General features: G+C 41.8%; 1 protein-coding gene across 1 annotated transcript in view; it reads right to left on the reverse strand.

Moving 5' to 3' along the window:
- Nucleotides 1–12,187, reverse strand: part of LOC126401207 (glutamate receptor ionotropic, kainate 4-like) — a 432,132-nt gene that overhangs the window by 323,684 nt on the left and 96,261 nt on the right. The gene's annotated exons all lie outside the window — the stretch shown is intronic.

Genomic DNA, 12,187 nt, shown 5'->3' on the forward strand with positions numbered 1-12,187 from the left:
TGCTGTATGTTGAACACATGTACACATACACATGCACCAGTGACCTTGACGAAGGGATAGCTTGAATTTTTTTTGAAGTACGAGGTACTCATCCAAAAGCAGCTTCTCCTAACTACTGTCATGCAATCTAAATTATCAACTCTACAACTTGATGTTCAAAGATTAGGTAAATGTTGGACTTTTAAGCTTCTGTGTGTATGATTTGTAACTTCTTGACTTCCAGTGAAGGTATCAAAAATGATTATTTGATGAGTATGGCATGCTGCTAAACCCCTTGTCCCACTAATCCCACCTGCGGACACCACTGGTGTTGGTATGCTCCATCAGAAATGCATGCCGGATGGTCAAAGAACCACTAGCCCCTTTTACACTGCCAGATTTTCGGCGAATGTTGGGCCGTTTAGCCGGCAAGCTGCGAGCATTTAAACACACAGAGCCGGATTGGTGAGTTGATCCGAGGTGCCCAATTTTCCGCCTCGTAGGGGTAAACATATTGGCGGAACCTTTTTGGTTTAAAAAGAACGAGGCGCCCTTCCGCCACGGGAGGTGCTGTTGAAGACTTGTGGGAGGAGCTGTTGATGACGCCAACAATGAGCAGCTAGTAGCAAGAGGGAAACGCAAACCTGAAAGACACTGTAAAGATGAGCAACTGGTGAGACAAGGAATTGTGCGCCCTCCTTGTCCTCGCAAACGAACAGACCATTAACCATCAAGTGACGGGAACGGTGAAGGACGCTGAACTACATGTTTTGTTACTTGCCCACGCCCCCCATTGCCCTGAAAAAGGCGCATTCTGTATAAACAAAAGATTTTGTTTTTATCCTGCCAATGCTGAATGAAGACTGACTGGGCTTTCCTGCAAATTTGTACACTTCCTATTTAAAAAGGGCTACTGAAACCTCCTCCTCTCACACCTTTTCAGCGTTAGAATTGTCCGGGGGAGGGACTCTTTTCAACGGCATAAACTGAATAAAGGACTGTCCTTGAGGTAAGACTAACAGTAAAGTGTGCATCGTTATCCCCGTGTTCCCTCCACCTCCACTGTCCTACCCTATTCAGACCGACACTGTGACGTGGGTCAAAACTGTGTCTGTGGTCTGAATGACTCAAAACACTTTAGCCAACTTTCCCTCACGACTCTACTCTTGTCCAGGGTTGTACGTGGGTTGTAGGCTGCCCAGCTTTTGTGAACTGGCATTTCTATCAGGGATGGAGATTAAATGATACTGATGTAAAAACACCATTTGACTGAGTCTTCAAAAAGGGAGTGAGAAAGAAGGAAGAAAGAAGAGAGAAAGATGAAGAGGGACTAATAGAAAGCATGTGTGGGCAAGTGAAGGTGAAAAGGGGAAAGTGCTGACTTTTATTGGTAATAATTTGATGTAATTCTTTGGTTTAGCAGAGCAGTGTGGTGCACTAGATTGTACTCTCAAGTCCCTGCTAATGGTGACAACCAGAGATTACCTGTGACAGCTGTTGCATACAAATGAGTCCAAACACGTCTCTGATATGAAAGGGGTATAAGAATGAAAGGACTGCACCATATTTCACAGGGATTCATTTTCATTTTGTACAAACAACATGTGCTATCAGAACAATTTGATAGATGTTATAATCACATTGTGGCTTTCAACCATCTAAGAAACTGATTACATAAAGTATGTACTTTAGGAACGCTAAATAATAGATAAATATTCCCAGCATCCTTGCAACAGATGAATCACAGTTTCATCGCTATTCACATCTCATATTGAGCCATCTTGGCAAACCACATGCTATTATATTGTCAATAAACAATGGTTTAGTTCTGGTGGTTTGTCTTTACAGTTTTGATCTCATTATATTTGCTTGACTTCTCCGTCGACACACTGTAAAACAGATTTATACTGCTTCATGATTGTACCAGGAAAACAGAGACACTGCTAGCACTGCTACTTTATCAACTTAAATTCATCTTGAACGTCCTCCAATGGCTCAAGTACATTTACAGAGATGAATCAATTGTTGCATTCAAAGCACTGTTTTATTCAGTCTGGGAATCCACTTGTCCGTAATTACTGGCAATGAGAATGTATGTATCCAGCTCGGGACCATTTACAGTAGGCAGAGAATAAAAGGTTAGATCAAATGAATATGTGGAGCTCTTGGAGGAGGTGTGGGATAAATAATAACGGGGAAACTTTTGAAGTGCTGACATACGTTACGTTTCAGCAGAGAAGATATTGTTGCTGAAGCCTGCCTTCCTTGCCGACACATCTCCCCTCCGTCTTTTTTTCCATTCCTCTTTCTTCCTTACAACTCCAGGCTGCTGTATACAAGCCAAAGGTACAGATTCTATTTCCTGTCAAACACTGCCCAGAGGACTCAAATCCCTACTGTACTGCCTGGCCTTACCATTAAAGAAGCACTGCGACTCTTACATCTTTTAAGCAGCGACATTGCATGGCAAGCCAGAAGTACAGCCTCAACCATCTTATAAATAGTGCGGTTGCTCTTAAATGTCATCATGTGGAGCTATTCCAACTCATACAGTATCTGATTTTAAGACGGAGACTGCAATAAAGACAATCAAAGTCCGAGTAGTGTATACATGGAGGTAGAGATGCCCGCAATGCTGCTTAGTTTCTGGGCCGTCTATCTGTTTTAGGACAAAATGGTATGTTCAATTAAGTGTATTCAAGATGGTCTGCAAAATCTAATGACTGAATCCTACGTGCTGAACATGCTTGCAAATAGCTTCAAGACAACATGTGAATGTAATTACGCATCGAAAGAGAAATAAGCAATCATGTTTTGGTTGAAAATATGTGCTATTGGTATGCCTGTGATGCAGTGAGGAAAAAACAGCATTGACTAGCTGGAAGGCACTTTTTAAAATATACACAACTACCACACTGCAAAAGCTACATTATGAAAAGACCTTATGAAATTATTCTCATGTATTTTGGACCATCTGCACCGAGAAATTATTACCCTTAGGCTTCAATTTGTCTGCAAACTCACATTCTCAACAGGAATTTGGTTTGTAGTAATTGTAAAAATAAAGGTCAGACGAGGCTTTATGCTGAGAGAATAGGAAGCATTAACCCTTTACCGGTCATTGTAAACACAGAACTTATGACAAGGGCATACATAGTGTTAACTTAGCAAGTTGTACAAACAACTTACTGAAATATCATTAACACAACAGTGTGTGTTTAAAAGATGAAGTCCAGCTAATGGTCATTAATCAGTAGCTCTGCTGAAGTTAGGTTTTTGCGGTTCTTATTTGTTAGCATGACAACTTAAAAATGTTTAAGCCAATTTGAATGATGGCGACAGGTCTGGTCAGTGGACCAGGATCCACTTTCAAATGATCTGGCACAAGTGTCCTGTGTTTGTATATGTATACAGTATATCTCATCAGTTTAGTTTTTTGCGGCACTGAATCCTGATGCATATTAGCATTTCAGAAACATTCTATTGCATGATATATATCAGGCCGATAAATTATCGTCCAATAATGGGACATTTTAACTATTATGCATTATTCCGATAATTAAAGTTATAGCCCATAAATAGCGCCGATAACAGGAAGCCAGACTACTTTCATTGACTACACAGCTGACACAGTGTGTGGTGGTGCGTGCACCTTTGAACTTGGTTTACGAGCCGCCAATAAACACAGAGGAGGAGAAAAACAACTGCAGCACACTGTCTAGAGGGCAAAACATGTTGCGGTGTGGACGTCTTTCACAGTTCCAGAGGAAGACAACAGGATTGCGCCAAGGGTCTGATCTCCGACCGCCCGACACCCCACCAACAGGTTAGACACAGCCCTGAAGAACCGTCTCCTGGGTGTTAGCACGAGCCAATTAGCAGCAGCAGTTTACATCCAACACCAAGCTTTTAAAAGGCTCGACTTCTGCTGCTGATGCTACAGTTAGTGATAATTTATATCGTTACCTGGCAACCCAGTCTGGAGCATATATCTCTCTCTCTCTCTCCCTGCGCATGTGTGTAAGACACAGCCATGTGTTTGTCTGAACTGAGTGTTAATGTGTGCGGTGAATCAACAGCACATCACAATTCTATTTGGTAGTTGGAGGCTAGTCTATCGTAGGATGGTGAGATGGTGTTGATAAAAATGCAGTGTAACAATATAAATATTTCATACACCAGATGTAACATGGACCTGCCGATGTTCACATGAGTCAGCTGTCAGTGTTTGTCTCTGTTAGTAGAGACTCTGCAGTGTAGTTCATGTACTGTACTGATACACCAGAGAATAACACAGTAACACTGGGCTTCATAATTCCCCTCTCTCTTACCGTTAACTATAAATTTAATACTGATTAAAAGTCATTTTACTTTCACATCCTTGTATTCATTATGTTCATCTGTAGTGCAGGGTTTTATGGGGGCAGGGGCTTTGAGGATAGGCCGTTTGACAACACCCCAGAAAATCTTCCTCATTTTCACAACCTCATGTCGGCAGGTATGGAAGGGTCTGAACTGTTTTTGTTGTGTTAACAATCAGTTTGACTTGGTTGGGTCAGGGCTATGGAATATTAAATCAGCCACATTTCCTCACTACATCTTAGCCTCAGGTGTACATAACCTACAGGTTATACACTTCTTTTTAAAAAACAAACATGTAAAATTATCGCTTATCGTATCAGTTATCAGCCATGAGAAGTAGGTAATTATCGGTTAGCGGTATCGGTTGAAAAAATCCATATCGGAGCATCCCTAATTTTCTTACTATTAATAGTATAACATATTGGAGGACTGGGCTGCCTCAGCGGAGATATGCACACTCTCAAAGCTTTGCTCTCAGTTTTGCTGGAAGAAAAAGTACAACTCAAATGTAGCCAGTATGCGTTGTTGTATAGCTGCAAAACAAGTGTTAAAGCTGATCTGACATAATGTCCTCCAGGATACTGATACCACCTCAGGCTGCTCTCCATCTTTCCAGGAAACTGGTAAGAAAAAAAATAATACTATATACAGTATATTAGTAATATGCCTCCACTGAAAACATTTTCTAATCATCAGTTAAAATTCAGACCTTATACTCCTGTGTGCTGGTTTTCAGTCACTGAGCCACTGAGGCTCTGTGTGTACAGTGTGTGCTTGTGCTGTATGTATATTTGTGCTTGTATACATGTGCGTATATGCGCATGCAAATTAAAAGTGCACTCATAAATTTAGCTTCCGTGAATAAAATCCATCAGCCTTTGGATTGGATGGATTTTTCATTTGACTTTTCTATTGGACTGCCTCTGTAAAAGAGAGTGAGGGGGAACAAACAGTCTCCTAAAGCAACTTGATAAAACGCTGTCCTGAAGCAGATTTATGTTGATTTACCTTTAAACATGTGTTGTTCTGTTGTGAGCACTGCAACAGTACATGACATATGCAGATTGATATTTCACCATGAAATCAATGGGATATGGAAAGGGCAGGAGAGTGGTATGGATTTTCCTGTTTTTGCTTTGGCATGACCATCAATCCCTATAGGTAACCTGGGAAAAGGGACAAACGGGGGCGAATGAGTGAGATGGCTGCTGAGAGCTGCTGCAGCTGAGGTGACGGGTTGGGAAGGTTTTGATTTATTTGCCCTTTATAGCGCAGTATTGCAACCCACCAATCCAAGGCATATTCAATAGGAAATATATTTGCCATTACTGCAACTACAAGTGAAAAATCCACCTGGAAGATTTTACTACTCATCCAGTAGAAGCTTCAAGTGTCCTCTGAGGGGATCTAAATATATTGCATTTGGCAGGCACACATTACCACAGATTCCAAATGTAGAGTTATGATGTTCACAGTTTGAGCCTTGAAGCTACAGATCATCACTACCGTGTGTCTACCATGTCAGCCACAGAACTGTCCAATATTGCACTTACAGTAAATACTGATTTAGGATGAAGGTCAGATGAGCGACTGTAATAAAAGAACATATACCTGTCTGGTCTTGACTACATCACACTTGACACGTTATCTAGTTTCAGCTCGGTTGTGAGTAAAGTGATAATCATTGGGTTTTGATGGTTGGGGAAAAAAAAAACTCACTTTTACTGTGATGGAGATTGTTTACTATTGTTTTGACATTTGATAGTGTAAACAAGACAATCATCAAAGTAACAGAAAAGGAAATCTCATCAGTCAAAGCCCTAATTGTTTTGAGGTTGGTTTTTCATCTTGCATTTGGTGAAGTAAAGAGAACAATCTCATGACACTAAGGAACAGGAGCGAAGGTTATGATAGTGTAACCCTAGTTCTATTAGTACAGGCTACCCCTTCTACTAGAGTCTATGGGCAAAACTCTCCTCCAATCAGGAGCATGCATTTGCCTACTGATATCTGCATAAATGTAGCCAGCCAATCAATACGTACCTACCAAACTACATGTGGAGCCCACAGGACATAACAGAGCTGTGTGACAGCCTGAGCATCCTACACACGCTTTACCGAGTGGCGAAGGAGGAACAGGGCCCCTAGTTAAAGGGCTCTGCCTGTACTATTAGAACTAGGATTACAATATTGCTACCTTCATGCTATCAGACACAGGCTCCGCCCACTACTTGACTTGAGTAGAGTGGGTGGAGCCCAATTAATGAATGCCCTGTCACGGCTAACATCAACCCAGCCACACTGAAATCAGCATGAAAGATGTTAAAAGGGGGCGTGCAGGTTTACAATAAAGATTTTACCCCTTTTTAAAGGTCAAATGTGCAGTAAAGTTGCGATAATTGGACAAAACTGCAAGGTCGCACAGAATTCATGGGGATTGGCTGACTTTGCGTTAATTGTTGCAATTGCAACATTGCAAAATCCTGGAGGAACTGTAAAGTGTCACAAGTGTCCACAAGAGGGCACTGCTCATGGATCATGGAGTAGGTAGACAGTTACAAAAAGAGCAAAGTCATGTATAAGCGACGGGGGATGCAAAGACAGTGACACAGAGCTAGCAGTCAGAGGAACGAAGTCCCAATGCAGTCCAAAGATTTTACAAAATAACTGGGATCTACAGTAGCCTATAGACTGTCAGGAAATGCTAAAAGATGCACACATGACTTGAAGCAACCTATTTTATGATGACTTTATTCTCAAAATATTGCGACTCTCTTTCTTGAAATATTCTGACTAAATTATTTTTTTTAACCATGGCCCTAATACTTCATTGCAGTTGACAGATTAGAAATCTGCCGCGAATTTGCAGCAGTGTTAGAGCAGCTTTTGCTGTGTTTTCTGTCCCAGCAGCTGCAGCCGCTGTCACAGTGGCGCCTCAACATTGCTTCTTCTTCTTTTTGTTTAATGGCAGATTGCAGCCATTGCTTTTGAGATTTCATATGTAACAGTGTAAAGACCTGTTCCAGCCCATATAACATGACTCCACCCACAGCCCCACCTGCATTAATAAAAAAACTGCTGAGATAGTGGAGTCTCCTCACCCTGGACGATAAACTGAGCATTTACAAACGCTGCTAATAAAGACTCTCTGAGTGCCATTCGTAAACTCAAAGCACTTCCTGTTGCTTCCCACCTTCTGTTGCTGCTCCACAACAGTATAATTCAACCCATTCTTCTCCCTGTTGTCTCACCATGTTAACTGCCTCTAGTTGGAACAACTCATACTCATCATCACACACAATGTCTCCAGAATTATTGGCCTCCCCATCCCCAACCTATCAGACCTCAAAAGCAAAGCCATCACACACAGAGCACACATCATAGCCCACGACCCCATGGCACCCCCTCAACCCATTTTTCACACTGCGTCCATCTGGTCATAGATACAGAACCCTGGCCTGGAAGCGGGCACTCAATGGTTTGAGTTTTGTCCCCTCTGTCACAGCATCACTCTCCAAAACACATAAGTCACGGTCATTTGTGTAGGTGCTATGTGTATATATATGTCTCTGTACAGACTGTGATCAAACACATTTCCTTGTAAAGAGACAATCCATCTATCAGACTGCCCCCTACCTTGCCAGAGACATTCTTGTGTCATTCACGTTCCAGTGGTTCTTTAAAATGAAAAGTCCTCTGCTGCTTTCATGTTTTTATTGCCGGGGACAAATGCACGTGTTCTAACTATTAAGGGGGAAGTGTCTCTGGTGCCCCCCCGTAACCTATGCCAATAATTGAATTTAAAGAAGAGAACTTAGAGAATGATGCATTTCTTGTTTTCTAATGTTAATATGTGCGGGTGTCTTGGTCTGTCAGTCAGCTTGTGTTAAGACCTGCCATCCCTCTGCTGCTGTTCTTAATACTGAACCCTTTGCCTCCAGTTATGAAGGAATACAGCTTCCTATCAGTCTGTGACGTGACCCCAATTGGAGAGCCATATTCAATGCAACACACAGGAGAGATGAGAGGAAGCAGTGAGCTGCCCAGGCAGGCTGCAGGGGACCGATAAAGCTTTTAGAATTCACGAGCTGTCATCACACCATCCCTGATACTAAACCACCTCACCCCTCCCCCATCAACCCCAGGTGGCAAAAGGGACATTGGGTGAGGAGTTGTGTACAATGCCGCCCCGAATATGCATGCACGAGGAAACAAATCCTCACCATTTTCTCCACCAACCCACACAGAAGTTGGTGGATATTAAATATGATTTTTCATACAGGCAAACAGATTTAATCAAAACAAAGCCCTAATCCCTTTTGTTTATTACTCAAGCTGCAGGAAGATTTTTTGTTGACATTTTCACTGACAAATTTCAGTATTTTTGTTGAAAACCAACACTGGAAAAAAAACAGCATTGAGCTAAAAATGGTCACAACCACACTTTCAGGGGACAGAAAAAGTGCACAGAGATTGCAACAAAGAAAAATCGTGAACAGGTACGGGAAGAAAAAGCTATAAAAAGGCAGACAGCAACACAGTACAAATGGAAAGTGGGTGACGGACAGCAGGTAAAACTAAAAATGGAAGCAGTTTCAGATGGTTGAGAGGAAATGTTTTCATGACCAACTATGCCACGTTAGGAACTTCATTTCAGCAAGATACACCTGTCCTTTTGTGACAAGTGTGACCTTAGTAGTCATGTGATGGTGTACTTTGATGGTCAGATTTTTAATGGGCTATACGCAGAATTAATTAGGCATTTCCCAATAGATACATTAAAACCATTTCGGGAACAATCCAGTCTTGACAATAAAAGAATCATGCATGTGGATTACCACTATGGATGTTTCTAACGACTTCTTTTCCTGATGTTTAAATGGGAGTTTAAACTTAGACTAGTCCACTACTAAAATATTGTGTATATGAGCCATTTGAAGAAATCGAATTGCCGCTGCAACTGCATAGCAAACACCTTATACTGTATGGTAAAAAACAAAAAACATTGTCATCAGAATGTGTATTCATATGTCGTCTTAGTGTGTACATGGATAAAATAATAAGAAAAATATAAAAAATAAGCTCAACTGGCTAATATTTCTGGTGCCGACTAGCAAGGGTTGCAACGTTTAATCAACTAGTTGACTAATCACGCACATCCTTAGTTGACACACACACTGGGCTTAGAAAGCTCAAAGAAGCCTTGAAGCACAAAGTAAAACAGCAACCTAATTAGCTGATTCACTAACATGTTTCACAGCTGCACGACCTTGTAAAAGCTAAATATTTTGGTTACAAGCTACACATCAGCAGGCTTCATAACCGTCTCTGATCATACGTCAGGACCTTGCCATAAAATGACAGTAACCAATCTGAATGTAGCAGCTGCCCGTGATGGACTGTGAATGAAAAAAAAAAGGTGACAGAAAGATAAAATGCATGGGCAGACAAGCAATGCATGAGTGTGGGGGAGAGAAACACGGCGAGATTGAAGGTAGAGATGTGAGACTGAAAGAGACAGAGAAAGAAGAGGATGAACTGGAAGAGAGAATAGAGAAGTAGCAGCAAGAGGGGGAGGGCATATTAGGAGCTGGAGAAGTTGAGTAAGTGGCGGACTGCCACGTTGGGCATTGCAGGACAGAACAGACTCATTTAGGCGTCTGCAGTCGACGCTGCTGAATGGCAATAGTGCTTCCTCTGCTGCTGGTTTCAGGGACGTGCCTGGAGTGTAGAGTAGCCTTCTTCCTGTGGCCTGGGGCCTTAAATCAGTTCTGCACTAGACACACCAACGAGCAGCTGCACACACACTCTCTCCCACTGTCTCTCTCTCTCTCTCATGGCCAACAGAGATGCCCCATTTGCTCACTGTGACCCCAGGGTGAGACTTAAGAAGACGATATTGACCTTGAACTTGACAACATTCAAGAGAGGAATAAAATGCGTAAACAGATTAGGTAACAGCACAGCGTGGAGAGATTACCAACAACTTGGTAGCCCTAGAGAGACATCTAGATATGACAGCGCTGAAGATAAGTTAGGAGGTTTCTCACAAAGGTCTAACTGATGCAACGCTATAGAGATTCAAGGAACTGATGAGGTAGACCTGAGGTGTACTGTCCTGCCAGAAGGGATGGATTTCAGAGCGATTTATTCGATCCAGGCAACACGCGAGCACTACTGAGCATTAGCGAAGGCAGGCATCCACACTGCTGGTGTGTCCTTGCCTCAATCCCCTAGGTGGTCAGAATTATGAAAGCAACATGACTTTGAATCCTGTTGGGTTTTAACCTTACCTGAGGATGCCATGTGTTCGTGTCTCCTCCAGTTGTTCATGCTCATTTATAATGTATGATCTGGAGTACAATATTCCTCCCTGAGGGTACACAGGTATATGCATAATTTACTACAGATTCCATGAAAGCAGGCGTCACACAGCACTACCTCTGGAGGAATGCGGTTTGTAAGGAATCCTGCTGGTGACAATCTGAGACTGGATACTTTAATATTTCAACAAGATTCAAATTCCTCCCTTATATCCATCACTGAGACGAGAACATAGACAGCCGAGCTATGACCACCACTGAAAACCAATCTTATTTTGGCAAACTAGAAAGAGACCTTTATTCTGTTCAGACAAATAAAGGCCCCGTCTTCAGAAATGGGATGACAATCTCTCTCCTGTCAATATGTCACATCAGCTTAGGGTTTAGCTTGACAGAGTTTTTACTCTCCTTTGCATCCAAAATGTCTCTGACCTGGGTGAATGTACTGTATTTCTGGAATCTCCCCTGGGACAATACGTCTGCAGAAGGAAACACAAGCCATCGACATCATAAAAAATCTTCTCTGACAGTTGTCATGGTTTTACTTATGACGTATGTCATTCACTACCACAGCACAGCATCCATCATATGCAACGTATTCTTAACAACGACAAGGTAAAAAAAATTGAAGCCCTGTTTTGTTTTATAGCACTCTATTGACTAAAAGTAAAGAATTTTCTATTTCATATCTCCCAAAGTTGATAGTGTTTTATTTGCCCTTTTGTGATCTAGACCAAGACTCAATCCTAATACACCCCTTACCCTGTCACTCAGGTCTTACCTCTTTGTTTTGCGTGTTCATGTATAGGGGTACGGTGTCCTGATGTTTGTAGGGATAAAGGGGCAGGATGAAATGTACAGGCTACATGGCCCTCTGAATGGAGACTTTTAAGAGGCACGTTTCAGACCAACTGTTAGAAGTAATCATTGGCAAGATGTCTGTTTAAGAAACAAAACGAACCCAAAAATGTTCTTTGTTCATTTCTTTGTTTTAGATTTTAAACTAGTCCATACCCACTGAGTGCACAGTTGCCCACGTACAGTTTCACATGGTGTGTGTTTGGGATACAGGTCATAGGAAATTGCAGATCAAATAGAACCCATTAAGAAGAGCAATGTATTCAGACAGAGTTTTTGTGAATTTGATAGTACGATTGCTTTATTGAAAGTACAGTAGTACCATTGCCAATAGTGGGATAGTTAGTGGGCTAAAACTGTACATTGAGGTAGCACGTTGAAAGGCAGATAGTTAAAAGTGTTTATATGTTGTATTGAATTAAAATTGGGTGCACTGGTAGAATGACTGACTGACTGACTGCTTCACACACTGACAGTTTCCGTGATTATGTACAGCATACCATACCATGACTTAGTCATACCAAAAATTAGAAAAAAACAACAACATTCGGCCACAGGGGGAGCCACAGCGATCAGTCGCATTTTAGCCATTTTTAAGCATTTTTCTGTTGTTATAGCGCCACCCAGTTGCCAATTAGAGTTAAATTTCTCCAGTCACCTTGAGG

The sequence above is a fragment of the Epinephelus moara genome, chromosome 2 (genome assembly GCF_006386435.1).
Source record: "Epinephelus moara isolate mb chromosome 2, YSFRI_EMoa_1.0, whole genome shotgun sequence".
NCBI lineage: Eukaryota > Metazoa > Chordata > Actinopteri > Perciformes > Serranidae > Epinephelus > Epinephelus moara.